Source organism: Talpa europaea, assembly GCF_964194135.1.
Source record: "Talpa europaea genome assembly, chromosome: 10".
Taxonomy (NCBI): Eukaryota; Metazoa; Chordata; class Mammalia; order Eulipotyphla; family Talpidae; genus Talpa; species Talpa europaea.
The window spans coordinates 46736592-46753603 of record NC_140077.1 but is presented as its reverse complement, the minus strand read 5'-3'; the positions used below and the strand labels follow the sequence as shown (position 1 = coordinate 46753603).

Sequence of the window (17012 nt, the reverse complement as noted above, 5' to 3'; positions counted from 1 at the left end):
GTACACATATTAAAAGGGAAGTCATTGTTAACCTGTCTGAAGCACTTAAGTTGTTTGTGGAGATAAGAAGCACACAAACTGAATCCTGTATGCAGAGTACAACGCAATATGATATTTAACTGTGTCGGAAGGGTTTCAAATGAGAATTATGTTCCAGTCTTCTCTTAAAAAGAAACTCACAAGAACAGTTTTGTCCTAGTTTGCTGACAGTGGTTTCTACAGTGTGTTTTTTGCTCAAATGGGAGAGTATCGAACATCATCCGAATTATTTTAAGAATTTGAGGTGGCTTCTAGACGCATTTATAATGGTTCTTACAAAAGAGATCAGCCTCAGTAGTTTGTGAAACTCCTAATCAGTCAACAAGTGTTTACTGAACACTTGTGCTGTGGTCAGAACAAGACTTAGGGGAATATAAATCATAACACTGCCCTTTTTCCTCATTGGAGGACATGCAGTTGGAGGAGGGATGTTAGAGAATAATATCTCTGAACATGGAAGGAAGAACAATTAAGTGCTTTCATTATGAAGTGTGGTCCATCAGTGCATTTAAGTAACAGTAGGGTAGGGGAATTATTTTTAAATAGAGTAGCTTTAATGCAAAGAAAGATTTTACCAAAATCCTCAAAGATGGAAAATGCTTTCCTTAATCATATTCAAAGATGAGATGTCACCTGTTTCCTGAGACTGTCCATTCTACTGTTGGACTGACTCCAGGAAAGTCATTTCTCTTTATATTGAGCTGAAATCTACTCCTCTTTAATTTCCATCCAATCTGCCTGCATTTTGCTCTCAGTTGCTCTAGCATTTCTTTGTGGAACATTTCCAATGCAAATAATAACATACCATTGAATAGTGTTTTTATCCTGTCAACTATGATAAAGATACAGTCTGAGTTTCATCACTTTATACACTATAGTTTGAAAAAATCTTTTAAAATATAACATCCAAAAATGACACAATACTCCAAATGAGTATTAACTAATAACACACAGGAAAAATAATTTTCCTTGATCTAGACTCTATATTTCTATAATTGCGAAAAAAAGAATATGTAGACTTTGTTAGCATCCATACTGCAATACAAGTTCATATTTAGCTTTAGAGAGTTTTATTTAACCTCTCTCATGACCTACAGATGAGGAATTCTGCAAGAACTTATAAATATGATAGATGCATTTAATTTGAAAATAGATTTTATAATTATTGCTACTAAATATGCCTTGATTTTTGACTTATTCTTCTAGTTGACAAGATATAGTGACTCACAAATTGGCCATCTATAACATTAGCTTTTTCTCTCAAATTTATGTTAACCACAAATTTGATAATTTAGATTTCTGGGTTTTCAAGGGCCTCACACAATGCCTCTTCATGGATTGCTGGGAGAATGCAAATGAGTAATGTAAATAAAAGGCTTATTTCTGTGCTTAGAAAACAGATATTCAATAAATGTTACCCCTTTTCCTTTCTAAGAAATAAGTGTTTGAAACAGACATAAATAAGTATAGAATCTCCTTGAAAATAAAATTGATCTTCTTACTGAAGCCCTTTGTGTTAATCTACTGCAATTTTCCCTAATTATACTAATATTCATTGCAGTTTTTATGCCTTGATTGCAAAGATTTAATTGGAGACCTTGTCAAATATATGTTGGCAAAATATAGCACTGAGTTGGAATGTGTAGGACAAATAGAATATATATGGAGGCTCAAGACATATCTAAGGAAATGAATGTGGCTCAGGTATCCACAGTGTTATGAGAAATAGCCTAGACAGAGTAATAGGGTACGTGGATCCAAAAGATGAAGGAATATATATATGTAAGTGTGAGATGAAAAACATCTTCTAATTAGTGCTGGAGTTTTGAGTCTGGAGAGGAGATTGGAAGTGATGCAGGAAGAAATTATAGCCATTGAATTAGGTAGGAGGATGATGACATAAGAGGGAAATTATCAAAGGGTCTGCAAGGGTAACTATGTTCAGTAAGAGAAGATTGCCATAGAGCTAAGCTATGGTAATAATGGAGGTTATAAGCAATGATGATCTAGATTTAAATAATGCTAATGAAAATTGGGTGAAACTTGTGTCTGAACTCACTACTTATAGAAGATGAAGATAATTTGAAAGAGAATCTTGAGGATTGTACAAATAAGAAGTGTATAAAAAGGAAGGGAGAACATTTGAGTGGTATGAGAGAATAAAACAAATTTTGTTGTGATAATTCTCAAATTATGGTGCCAGAGTCAGTAGCATTAACATCACCTCAGCATGTGTTAGAAAAGTAAATTTGCAAGATCCACCAAATATATCAATACTATACCCTGTCCTAGGCCACACTAGCACACCCCTGTCCCAGGTGAATCTGTAGCATGCGTCAGAATTACCTGGCTGACTTGTCAAAACACAGGTAGGCTAAAACACCAGCATAGGGTAGGGCCTTAGTATTTGTATTTCTAATAGCTCCCAGGTGGTGCTGGGAGTACACTTTGGGGTTCCCTTGGGCCACATTATTTAAACATTTAATTTGCATATGAGAATAAATTATTAAAGTTCAATCAGAAAAAATGGTGTCTATTACATTGGTTTGTAACCAAAATCCAAAGAGCAGTTTTGCGACATTTTCCTTATTGAGGGACATGCAGTAGGAGGAGGGATGTTAGAGAATAATATCAGCAAATCAGAAACAATAAATCATATGTTACACATTCCTTCTTGAATTAATTCTCTTGTTAGCCACTTTTTATCGTCTCATGGTTTTCTTCTTGCTCTCTGGCTACTTTTTTTCACATTGGTTTTTGTGGGTTTTTCTTTTACTTTTTGAGCTGAATGTTAGAATATCCCATAATTTTAGCTGTCCCTATTTCCTCTCCTGGGGCTAAATTCTTCTTCTGTCATCTCATCCAACAGTTTGTGATATTATCCATGTTAACAGTTCCCAAATCTCTTGAAGTCTCTTTTCTGAATTTTACACTAGAAATTCCTCCTCCACTGAACATTTATACTTGACAGTCTCATTTCTAATATTGACTAAATAGAACTCATTATTCCCTTCCCCAAATGACATCTCTCCATATATTCCAAGGTCAATAAATGTGACCACTGTTGACTCTGATATTTACTCTGATATCTGATCATGTTCCTTTTTACCTACCACATACAATAAACCATATTACCACTTTTTCAAAACATTTCATAATACTACAGGTTTTACTATCTTCACAATCACCAGAGGTAAAGTCACTGTCATTTGTACCTAGACAACTGCAACAGACATGTAACTCATTATACTTTTTCCAGTCCTGTTTCCCTTTAATCCACTAATCTGATCAAATTCATCCACTAGTACTATACTGCCCACATTGCATGGTTCTATACACTCTAACTCTTGATCTATCCTTTCCCCTTCTCCCCGAACTTGCTTTACTCAGATTTAGTGTGGGGATTAAATGAATTAATATATAAAATATACATAGAAGTGATCTGGTATATGTAAGACCTATATAAGTATAAGCTATTATTACTCAATATTATCATTATGTATTTATAGACATGTTTTTGTCTCTAACTCTTACAAATAAAATCTCCAAAAACAATGGCACTGATTTCTGTGTTTACTACAGTTTTCTCAGTGCCTAGAAATGTACTCAGTAAACTTTTGTAGAATGAATGAATGGGTCTTCTGTGTTAAGTGGAAGACTCCTCAAAAGACAGTTGGATGCTATCTTCATGAAAAGTAGATTAAAAACAAACACATCCCACAATGAGATCTTTCTAGCAACCATTTGTTATGAAAATTCTCCCTAAAGAAGACTACAAACATTTGGAACAAAAGACCTCACCTCACCCACACTTTTGTTCAGGATGACTTTCAAATCTTTGTCTTTTGCATTTCATGATTTATAAGAAACATCTGGCAGAAATAAAATTATAATTATAATTTACTGACAGTTGATAGTATACTGAGTACAGGGTACCATTAGGGTTTCACTAGGAGGATGGCTGTTATTGCTTTATTAACTTAACAACAAAGCGTAGCGAATAGGTATTGTCCTATCAGGTCATACACATAAGTGTTTGCTTAAGACCACAACCATGAATTCTTCTTGATATGCTGACAGGGTAATTTGCACACATGAGTTGTGATAATCCCTTAGATTTTTTACTCATTTCCCCTGCAATGCCTCACAGTAGGGCATGCTTTCTTCTCTGAAGGCTCCAACTCCCATAGATGCACCAGACCTATCTGGAGTTCGAAGACTCTTTCTTTAAAATGGTTTATTTCACTTTTGTATAAGCCAACAAACATTTCCTTCCACATTAAACTACTTGAAAATGCAATAATACCTACAGCAAATACAAGGCTATAAGTAGGAAGAAGCATCCAATTTAACAAACATGAAGGCTAAAGGTGTTACTAAGACTGAACCTCAAACTTATTTTGAACTCACTTAACATTGTTCTTACACATTAAATGAGTCCAAAAATCCCCATGCCAAAAGACTGTTGCAAAAGGTAAGTATGATCACCCTGATAAAACATTCGCACATCACAGATGCATGAGAGATGGTTGTCTCTACCTTAGTGGACTTTGTTACCAACTGTACATGTACTCTGCACAGAGGTGTACACATATTCAGAGATGTATATATGTTTAGATGCAGATTCAGGGATTCAACATAATTTTCAAAGAGCAGGGGTTAAAGAAAAAAAAATCACAGATTTGTGTATTTACCTCATGTTGGCTTCCATTAAGCAGAGTAGAATTTTATTGTAGTGTAAATAGAATGACATGTTTCCGAATAAGTATGCCAAACAAAGATTACATTCACTTCAAACCATGTAAACTATACAATACTACATTGATACCTTGCTACTTAGTAGAAACAATTCTCACAAATTCCTCAGACTTGATTCATTCTATTTCATAAAGCAGTGGTCTTATAGCTTCTGGATTTTATCCCTTCCTATATCATTGCCCTATGCATTTTATATTCCAATATAAAATTCTAATATGGAGGCCGTCTGCTGGTCCCACATGTCTGGCTCAGTAAGGATAAGGAATTGGAATACTTTCTCACTGAAAACACAGACAATCCCTCTGAATCTAAATCAGGAAGAATCTAAAAGGGTTCAGTAGCTTTACTAGTTATAACACATAAGAGAGTTTAGAGTCAATTGTAGGATTATGATTTGGAATCTTGGTTAAGGATGCAAAGAAGGAACAAGACTGCTCTTCAAAATAATACTGGAGGTCGTAGCCAGGGCAATAAGACAAGAGAAAGCAAAATACAGATTCAAAAGCAATATACAGATTCAATGCTATTCCAATAAAAATCCCAATGACATTCTTCAAAGAAATAGAACAAACACTGATGAAATTCATATGGAACCACAAAAAGCCATGAATAGCCAAAGCCCTACTGATGAAAACAAAGAAAAAGGAAGTATCACACTTCCAAACTTCAAGCTATACTACAAAGCCATAATAATTAAAACAGTTTGGTATTGGAACCAAAACAGACACAGACCAATGTAACTGAACAGAGAGCAAAGAAATAAAGCCACAATTATATGAACAACTAATCTTTGACAAAGGAGCAAAGAATATTCAATGGAACACAGACAGTTTGTTCAATAAATGGTGCTGGAAAAACGGCCTCCACATACGAAAAAATGAAACTAGACCACCGTGCACAAAATTCAAATCAAAATAGATAAAAGAACTGGACATAAGACCTGAAACCATAAAATATATAGAAGAAAACATAGGTAAAACACTAGAAGACATACATCTCAGGAACATCTTTAAAGACTCATCACCCAAAACAGTGATAGTGAAGTTAAAGATAAACACCTGGGATTACATCAAACTGAAAAGCTTCTGTACAGCCAAAGAGACATTAACCAAAACAGAGAGACACCCCACTGACTGGGAAAAAATCTTTGCATTCCATTCAACTGATAAGGGACTGATAACAAAGATATACAAAGAACTCACAGGACTCAACAAAAACAAAATAAACAATCCAGTCAAGAAAGGGGCAAAAGAACTCAAAAGACATTTCTCCAAAGAGGAAATGCAAATGGCCAACAGGCATAGGAAAGAATGTTCAACATCCCTTATCATCAGGGAAATGCAAATCAAAACCACACTGAGATACCACCTTACACCAGTAAGAATGGCACATATCAAAAAAACAAGCAACAATAAATGTTGGTGAGGATGTGGTGAAAAAGAACTCTCCTACATTGCTGGTGGGAGTGCAAACTGGTCCAACCACCAAACACCGTGGAAAGCTGTATGGAGATTCCTCAGTCTACTAAAAATGGAGCTACCATACGATCCATCAATTCCACTATTAGGGATTTACCCAAAGGACACAAAAACAGTGATTCAAAAGAGCACCTGTACAACCTATGTTTATTGCAGCACTATTTACAATAGGTAAAATCTGGAAACAACACAAATGCCCAAAAATAGATGACTGGATCAAGAAGATGTGGTATATATACACAATGGAATATTATTCAGCAATCAAAAAAGATAAACTCATGCCATTTGCAGCAATGTGGATGGAGCTAGAAGGAATTATGCTCAGTGAAATAAGCCAGAAGTAAAAGAAAAATATCGGATGGTTTAATTTATAAAAAAAATAATAACAACAGTACAAAACACAACAAAGCAAAAACAGACAATTATAAATCAGAGACATACTGCAGGGGAGGAGGAGGAAGAGGGATCAGAGGGAGGGAGGGAGGTGCACAGGGGACTGTGGTGATGGTGCATGGGTGCCTTGGTGAAGGAAATTCTATGGGGACTCAATACGAGGGATTGGGGAGAAGCAAATATTGTCAAAAAAATCTAAAAAATGATAAATGTTAAAATAAAAAATAATAAAAAAAAGATGCAAAGAGAAGGAACAAATTACTTAGATTTACAGAAAGTGTTTTGACCAGTGAGATGTGTGCAAGATAGGCTACATAAAGTTTCAAGATGTATAGGTAAATGTACTATTTACCCTTCTTTCTTCTTTTGGTTTCTAGTTTCATACCACTATGATCTGAAAATAATCTCGATATGATTTCAGTTTTCATAAATTTATTGAGACTTGTTTTGTGTCCCAACATATGTTACATTCTTTAAAATGTTCATTGAGCATTTGAAAAGTGTATGTCTTCTGCTGTTTTGGATGGAATGCTCTGCAAATGTCTATTAAATAGTCTGTCTAGTCCATTTTGCCACTAAAAACCATTGTTTGCTTGGTGATTTTCTGTCTGATTGTGCTGTCCATTGCTGTAAATTGGTCTTAAATCCCTACTATTATTGTGTTGCTGTCAATGTCTTCTTTAAGTCTGTTAATATTTGCTTTATATGTTTTGATGCTGCTATATTGGGTGCGGGAATATTGATGATGATGCCTTCTTGTATATTTATCCCTTTAAGGTTCTATAATGTCCATCTTTATCTCTTGCCATCTTTTTTTTGGCTGGAAGTTTATCTAAGTATAGTCCAACTATTGTGACTTTACCACAGTGCAAGGATTATTCTACTCAAAATGCAAAGCTTCCTTATTAAGAACAATATACCTTAGATAATTTCAATACTTTTTTTCCAGTTTCTGTTTTATACTTTTCCATATCCTGTGCCTAGAATGAGCTTTTCATATTTCCCCAAATATCCAAACCCTTCTTATACTTTAGGGCCTAAAGAAAATGTCACTTCTCTGAGAGACCTTCCTGAATCCTTAAACTGTTGCGTATCTTTTTCTAACTTCCATAACATTTCATCTTATTGTTCTCTAACATCATATTGCTTGTACCTTGGATAATACCTTTGTTTCTATCCTTCCTAGTTGACTTTTATTCCTCAGAACTGCTGAAGTTTTTGTTTGTTTGTTTGTTTGTTTTTTTAAAGATTTATTTATTTATACAAGAGCTGGGGCACAGGCCAGATTCGTGGGAGGGTGAGTGGATTCACCAGAGACAGAGCAGGAAACAGAACAGGCAGACTGATGAAATACACTGCTGAGGAGAGCAGCGGGTGAGATAGGAGAGATCTGCTTCACCACATGGGACCCTCACCGGCTGGCCGGGATCCAACTGGCACTGCAGAGACTGTGGAAAGCTTCACAATGCTGCACTCAACTGCCTGTGCCACCAGGGGAGGCCCAGAACTGCTGAAGTTTTCCAAGAATTCCTGCTACCCATCTCTGACTCACCGTTTCATGCATATTCCTAGTGAGTGGTAAGCAAAAATTGTCAATTGAAGAAATTCTTGTACAGAGAGGGAGGGACTGTCAAATTGTGTAATTGGAACAGGATACAGAAAAATGATAATGCAGTATTTCAGAACTTAATTTCCTGAATTGGAAAGCAACTCTGTTTATATCTATACCTGTGTACCATCTCCCCACATAACCAGCTCGGACTTACAGGGAAAAGACTATTCATAGGCTATCGACTGAAATTATCCTACATAGTTGTGAGAATCAACCATTCAATCATATTAAGTTTTAAGACAAAAATCATCTCATTTTAGATGTTTTATAGCCTCATATTCTTGGTCTCCAAAATCCTTGGAAAAGTAAATAAATTAGGTATAATTGTAAAAATTCTGTCACAACTCTGATACGCACACCATGGACTCTTAAGGAATATGATTATTTCAAACTGATTATTTGAGGCCTATATTGTTTATTTGCAAAAAAAAATCATCTATCACCATCTACAAAAGACATTAAAAAAAAAAACAAAACTATCTGTTTCTCTAGAGCATGATACTTAGAAAATTAAGTGCTTTCAGTCCAAACATATGACAGTTTCTCAATCACAAAATCAAAACAAAAACAAAATGTACAGATCAGGACATTTCCCTGTTTAAAAGTGATAGTCCAATGTCCTTATTGAAAGATACACTAAATACAATAACAAATCAAATCTTAATCAGAACAAGCTGCTGTTACAACAAAACAATCCTGTCTATCTAGAAGGAGATAATGCCAGGCATTTCATTTGACTTGTACTTCAAGCAGACAAAGTGTCATATTAGAACCTTTTATTACTTTGGTTAGAAATTGAGAATTTCTTACCTCCCAAAGAACAAAGAAAATTGATAAAAAGTACTGTTTTTCAGCATCCAGCCACCAGTGTCAACAAAACAAAGTTCATTCAGTGTTATTATCACTACGTAAATATGTCTTAAGTACATAAAAAGAGTCAGAAATATTCTTAGGATATATCAGTGAATCAAAAATTCCTACCATTGTGAAAGCTATATTTTTTCCATGTTTAAATATAAATATAGGTGATTTCCAATACACACCCTCCTCCCAAAATTTCTTTTTCTTTTTTTAAAGATTTATTTATTTATTTATAACTGGGTACAGTCAGAAGCACGAAAGGGTGAGAGAATTCGCCAGAGCGGGGAGCAGAACAGACAGAGTGAGGAAGTACACTGCTGAGGGGAGCAGCTGGCAGCAGGAGAGGTCTGCATGCCACGTGATACCCTCGCTGGTGGCCGCGATCGAACCGGTGCTGCAGAGGCTGCGGGCAGCTTTGCAGCCCAGTGCTCAACCGCTGCACCACCAGGGAGGCCCAATTTCTTGTTTTTATATTGCACACATTTCTGTCAGTGACAACTTTGACTTTTCTTTCAAATTCTTTTTTTTTTTTAAAGATTTATTTATTTATTTATACAAGAACAGGGGTACAGTCAGAAGCCCGGGAGGGTGAGAGAATTCACCAGTACCAGAGCGGGGAACAGAACAGGCAAACTGACGAAATACACTGCTGAGAGGAGCAGCGGGCACGGCGGAAGAGGTCTGCACACCATGTGGGACCCACTGGCGGCCTGGGATTGAACTGGTGCTGCAGAGGCTGCGGGCAGCTTCGCAGCCCAGCACTCAACTGCTGCGCCATGGGGGAGGCCCTCCTTTCAAATTCTTTACATACACAATATACAAAACTTTTAGAAAGTTATAGATTTCCAATAAGCAACGTGTGAAAATATATTCCCAAGCACAATCCTGAAACTATTTACCTCTGGAAGCTGATTTAGTTCTGTGAGTTCACTGGATATCTTTTGATAGGATGAATTAATAACATGTGTAAAAAAGCATTACTAAATATTGATTCAAATGTGACAGTGATTAGAAAACTATTCCTGATGTTTAGATGTTTTATAGGGAAAATCTACGCATTTGTGAGATACTGCCTAATCGAGTATAAGTGTACTTACCATATGGAAAATATCCTAGGATTTCATTATGATTTTTATTAATTAAAGAGTCTTACTTATAGAAAGATTTAAGACCATCTAATCCCCGAGCACCTAATAATGAAATTCCCTTTTCAATATCTTCGACAAAGCACAGCCTATTAACTTTTGTTTTAAATATTTCCAGTGATTAAGTAATAGCTCATGATAGTTTAAAACAATTCATTATTTTTCTGCCTAGTCTTTTTTTTAATAATAAATTTTATTTTTATATACCCCCATACAATTGCAGCCCCCCCATTCTGACCCCAATCCCTCCCCTCCTGCCCCCGCCCCCCTAAAAGTGTCTCTGGGTCATAGTTTTTTGTTGATTTTGATTTTCACTTTCTTATAGTTATTCATTTTCCTGGTCCCTTATTTAAGTTTTCTAGATTCCTGCTATGAGTGAGACCATCCGGTATTTTTCTTTTTCTTTTTGGCTTATTTCGCTGAGCATGATCCCTTCCAGCACCATCCATGTTGCTGCAAATTGCATGTGTTTATCTTTTTTGAATGCTGAGTAATATTCCATGGTGTATATGTACCACATCTTCTTGATCCAGTCATCTATTTTTGGGCATTTGGGTTGTTTCCAAAGCTTAGCTATTGTAAACAGTGCTGCTATAAACATAGGGGTGCAGGTGTTCTTTGGAATTGATGTTTCTGTGTCCTTTGGGTAAATACCTAGGAGTGGAATTGCTGGATCATATGGAAGCTCTATGTTTAGTAGGTATATACATATTTATTGTGGGACCCTCACTGGTGGCTGGGAATCGAACCAGCACTGCAGTAATTTATATACTTGAGTCATTTAAATTATTACTTTAAATTTATGGTGATTTCAGGCTACACATATTTTTAAAAGGAGGTAGAGGAGAATGAAAAGTAATTGACAAAGGGGTAGAATTTTTTTTAGTTTTGCAAAGGTATAAAAATAAGAAAATCTATTACCTGTGAAAGCAGGTATTATTATTTCATAAATCAAATGGCTTTTATTCATAAAAAAGTAGAAAGAATATCCATTTCAAATAAAAAGGTGGATAAATTTTACTTTTTGGAAAAAAAGGTTAAGTACATGATCTAATTTGTTAGATTATATTTGTTAACTATTGTCTGCAAAAATGTTTTCATGGAACTTTGTAACAAGTTTGTTTTATCTCCCAATGCCGTAGGTGCTTTTGTGCAAAATATTTTATTTAACCTAAGGCCCATATTTTCCTTTATTAAATTATACTTTATGAGTTGAAAAATATTAGTCCAAACACTCAAAATTATTCTAGAATATTGAATTCTTTCTTTCTCTTTTTTATGACACATACAAATATAAAATGTTTACTTTTAAAATATCCTTCCAAGATCTTTTTTAAAATGGAACAAGGGTTAAAATCTATAGATAGCTTTATCCTCCTGCTCGGGTAAGTTAAAACAGCTTTAATACTCTAGAAATGTAATCTTTCAGATCACATTTATTTCTTTTATATTAAAGATAGATTCATTATGGAATCTCAGGGTCGGGAATTTAAAACATATATGCCAACTTCTCACCCATGACTTATATCATTTATATAAAGTTTAGTCAAATGCTCCCTCTTCCTGTGTTTAAATGACTCTGGCATCGAGAAACTCCAAGTCTGTCCTTAAAAAAGTCAATCCCTTTCAGGTTAGCTCTGTTAGAAACTCATTCTATATTGAGGTGAAATCTTTATCCTCCTAGCTTCTGCTCAGAGTTTGTAGTTCTGCCCCTCAGGGACTTTCCGAGTAAGTCTTTCACATCATAGCCCTTTAAACATTTGATGACAGTGATCATGTCTCTCTAACTCTTACTTTTTCCTGACCAAAAATTCCCTGTTGCTTTTATGAGTATTTCAAATGGCATAGCTTCAATTCTTGTCACTATTTCATACATCCTCTGTTAATATGCTCCCAGTGACAATCCTTTTTTTTTAAGTGTGACACATGTAACTGGGAGAAGCATCACAGCTGTACTCCTTTAGGCACTATAAGAAACAGGGTAAGTCAATTCACTGAAACCTAGGTGATTCAATTATATTAAACAGGAAGTAAATGTTGCCAATCAGTTCTTCCTGATTTGGTGTTTTATCAACCTAATTCACTCGAGAATCAATCTAGGATTTTTTTTTTAATTCCTTGGACTTTATGTAGATATTAAAACATACTTTTTTTCAATGAAATTTATTGTCCTAAAAGAAATAACATAGAACGCAAAATTATTATTCCTTGTTCTTTATCTTTAGTCTCACTTCTTGGAAGAAAACATTGTCAACAGTCTATTAAGTGTCAACACTGTTAACCCTTTGAAAAATGTTCTATAAATACGTAAACATATAACTCTTATATCTCCCCCTTTTTTCTTACATAAATGACATAATATACCGTCATTTGAAATTTGCCTTTTTATATTATTTTATGACCATTCTGAAACATATATTGAGCTGGCTTATTACTCTAAATAGCTTTTGACATTCTCTGCTAAACATTCAGGTTGGTTCTAGTTTTTCCCATTACAGAGAAGTTGCATAAAAATCATTTTCACAGACTTCTATGCATGTGCACATGTGTGGCTATAACACCAACTGCTGGAAGTGGAATTAGTAGACCTAAATGTGTGTGCATGTTCTATTTCAATACATATTGTGGCAAAGTGAAACACTGAAAAAGATGTGTGTACACACACAGAACTAAGGTACCCTCCAGATGTGATAATTTAGAAATTTAGGGTGTGTTGTATAAACAAAATTACCACTTTAAACCACTTAAAAATAATTTTGAAGTATAGAGAAGGTTGAGAATAAGTTTTTAGTACTTATTCTTTGGTGGGAAAATGTTCAATCATATTAGTTTTTCTTACTGTTAAACCAGACTGCTGATTTGCATTAAGATAATTATCAACTAAAACCTCTAAGTCTTTTGGAGGTTAAATTTTTACTCAATCATGTTTCTTCCACTCCTTATTTTTGAAATTTGTTTTATAGTGTTCAATATGTGTGGCTTAATATTTATATTTATCATATTTCACTTGGAATATAAGATTTACTTCATATTCTTGAATATCTGAATTCATTGTGGGTGAATTTTTTCATTTAATATACTTTAATTATCCTCTTATATTTAACCTAAAAATTTAATAACTTTGTTCTATAATTTTAGCATTAGTAAGACATGGAAATGAGCCTGGACAATAACAGATCACTATAGCCCACCAATGGAAGTTTGGTTAGCAACTGTACATTGATCAGTCATTTTATGGATTTTTTAAGATCGGATCAATTCAAACTAATTATACTATCAATATTTTCATGTTGTCAAAGAGAGGACATATTATGTTAGTAACAGGATGACAGAAGAGATTGCAAAAAGCCTTTGCTCTGTCTCTATATACAATCATTTATCATCGTTGGTACTCTATTATTTATTTATATAGTGGACAAATGTTTATCAAACATCCAATAAAATCTGAACTTCTGTTAGGTATAGGAAGTATAAGTAATGAATAAAAAAGACCAAATAATTTCCTTCATGGTGTGAGGAATGTATACTATAAAATAACAAAATAATAAAAAAGTTTTAGGATATGATATAGATTTTTAAAAGAAAGAAATATAGTGGTGTATTAAGGTCTAGCTGGAGGAATGATTTAGGGAAATTGATCTCTGAGAAGATAATATTTGGGTTTTCATAATTCACTGTAACAGAAGCTGTCCAAATGACTGTATGGAGAAAGAGCACTGGGAAATTACCCAATACAGCTAGTATTTCTACTGGAAAGGAACTTACACAGTGTTCTAGAAACAGAAAAGTCAATATGTAGCGATTTAAGGGATGAAAAGGAAAAAAAAAATCGGGTAGGTTTGAAAGTTCACAGTAGGAAGTTCATAAAAAGACTGATTAAGCCATAAAAATGTTTGCATTCTACTGGTAAGTCTTGGGAAAGCAATTGCTTTGATAAACATCTTTGAAATTTCACTAAGACTTTTACGTAGAAGTAGATTAGAGAGATAGAGTATAAGGCATATAAAACACACAGGATGATATTTCTGTAGTCCAAGATAAAGATGATGGTGGAATAAGATAATATCCTGACAGAAAAGATGTAGAAAAGTATACAGATTCAAGAAAAGCATTTCTGGTGAAATTGACAGGACTTGTTAATGGATTAGATAGGTGTAAAGGTCATTAGATAGCATAAGAATAGAACTTTCACAAGGGCATTTTTGCATCTGTTTTATTTACTTTTTTCTCTCTAGTTGTATAATCAGTGCCTACAATGTAGTGTATTTTCAATAAATATTTACTACATGAATGAAAAGGAAAACCTTTAGGTTTTTTTCCCCAGAACAACTAGGTAAATGTGACACCACTCACTAAAATTGGAAACATGGAAGAAGTAGCAAAGTGAAAGGAAACTAGGGTAATCAGGAGTTCCCTTTGGCTACTTTAAGTTTTAGAAGTCTTCTAGATATCAAATGGAAATGGAACTTTACATATTTGAGTCTAGTATTTAGGGGAGAGGTCTGGCCTGTAGAGAAAAATTTGGAAGCTATCAGCATATAATCATGGAACTTATTGTAGTAAATAATAAAATAAAGAGTATCCCAAGAAGACTTTAAGAAAATACCTGATTGTGGAGATACATCAAGTATGTTTACTAATGGAAAAAATCAGTATCTTAAAAAAATAAATATTCCCTAAAATAATCTAAAATTCAAAGCACTTTAATTATTTCAATAAAAAAATCTAACAGATTTTCATGGAACTTTACAAGTTGATCCTGAAAGTTAAATGAAAGAGCAAAAAATAATAACAGTAATAGCTTAACCAAATATGCCAGTTTGCTTTAATATACCAAAGTTTCAGATAAGCCCATAATTAAGACATTGTAATACTATTTCAGGGATAAATAAGTGGAGTAGAACAGAGTTCTCTAAAACTTGTGTATCTTGAAACATACTTCAACGTTTCTGTCAATCTATATTTACATAAGGAATAGCAACAAAATAATGGTATGTTTATATATATTAGGTAATTTAATATGCATATCTTATTTGTTAAATATGTAGAATATATTACAAAAAAATTGTGCATGTATTGTATATGTAAATAAGTATACACATATGTGAATACAAATATATATATATATATGAGATAATGGAAACATTTTAAAAGGATGTGTGTGTGTGGGTGAAACAATAGCAGCATTTCATATTAATATTAAAAATATTTATCCATGGTGGATAAATCTATGATGACCCAATGGCTAGCACTATAAATAAAAATAGAACTCTACCTCATTTTAGACATAAAAATAAATTTCAGATAAAGACTAAAATTTGAATAACAATACTTCATTCTTTTTAAAAGAAACTATGGGGAATATATAAATTTTTTCTTGGACAAATTTTCTAATAAAACACAAAATCATAAAGCTTGGCACAGAGTAAGTGATCAAAACATAGTTATAGAAGGTTTTAAAAAACAGATCACATGCATATATTAAAATTTTCTTTGGCTAAATATTATTTAAAAAGTTAGAAGTCATCATCACAGAAGATCTTTTTAATAAACTTAAGCAATGCAAAGCTAAGTAAGCAAATGATACACAATCCAACTAAAAGTTGGTAAAAGGTTTAGTCAATACATAGAATTATGCAAATTCTTAATAAACACTTGAAGAAATAATCTCTTCAGTAATGAGAAAAGCTATAAATTAAAACCAATGAGATATATTTAATATTCTTAGGATTCAAAAGACTTTTAAAAAATGACAGCATCAAGTATTATCTATGATATGGAGACATGAGAGCACATAGGTTGTTGAGAAAGGCATATAAGTGAGTGAGCAACTTTAGAAACCTTATTGCAGTGTTCTGTCCCTGTATGACTTCATAGAAAACTGACAGTGGTTGTGTGATCTCAGTTGCAGGTCTTCTAAATTCTATTTCTCCTGCCAGTATTTACTTGTTAATAAATATTAAGCCAAAAGAAGCAATTTCCTGTACTGCTTCTTCAATATGTTTAGAAATGAAATTGTCAGAAAGACAGATCAAGAATTTACTCTATTTTTCATAGAATAAGAATCTTAACTGATGTCCACAGATTTGAACTTCCAAATCATTATTGTATTTCATATCTCTACAATACTGGTGGTTCTTATTAGGAAATAATTAATAATAGCATGCCTGGCTTAGACTAAAACAAGATGTTTAAGAGTGCTCTTACATGTATCCTGATTCATGACTTCAAGGCTACTAATCATCTAGAAATAATTACCTAAAATATGTTATTCAGATTTTTTGAAACTCCTGAATTATATCAAGAAATAATTTCCTGTCATTTCCAAACGTATGCCCTCTTTTGATGATTGTAAAAAAGAAGTCAATACTTTCATGCTATTTAAGATTTCAAAATTAAATAAATTACTAAAAAAAAATTAAATCTGAAATGGGTATCCTGGTAGTGGGTGTAGTGTGGTTAATATTCACCTGAAGAGGTGTGATCCTATTTATCTCTCAATCTTACAATGTTGTAACCCCATGGTACCAAAATAAATAAATAAAATTTGTTGTACAAAGTGCTACTTTGATTTCAAACTGTGCCCCTTCTCTCACAAGATTCTCATATGATCCCTTTGGGAACATTATAAGAACCAGGAGCTAAATGAAGAATTATAGTAGGTCCTTGGTAAAGAACATGTCATTACCTTAGGGTATAGTTCTCTGTGTTTGAAATAAGTATTTT

At 33.7% G+C, this 17012-nt stretch overlaps 1 protein-coding gene across 1 annotated transcript in view; it reads right to left on the bottom strand.

The window, feature by feature from the left end:
- CTNNA3 (catenin alpha 3) overlaps nt 1–17012 on the bottom strand; it is a gene marked incomplete at both ends in the record, with an annotated part of 1381762 nt that overhangs the window by 525839 nt on the left and 838911 nt on the right. The gene's annotated exons all lie outside the window — the stretch shown is intronic.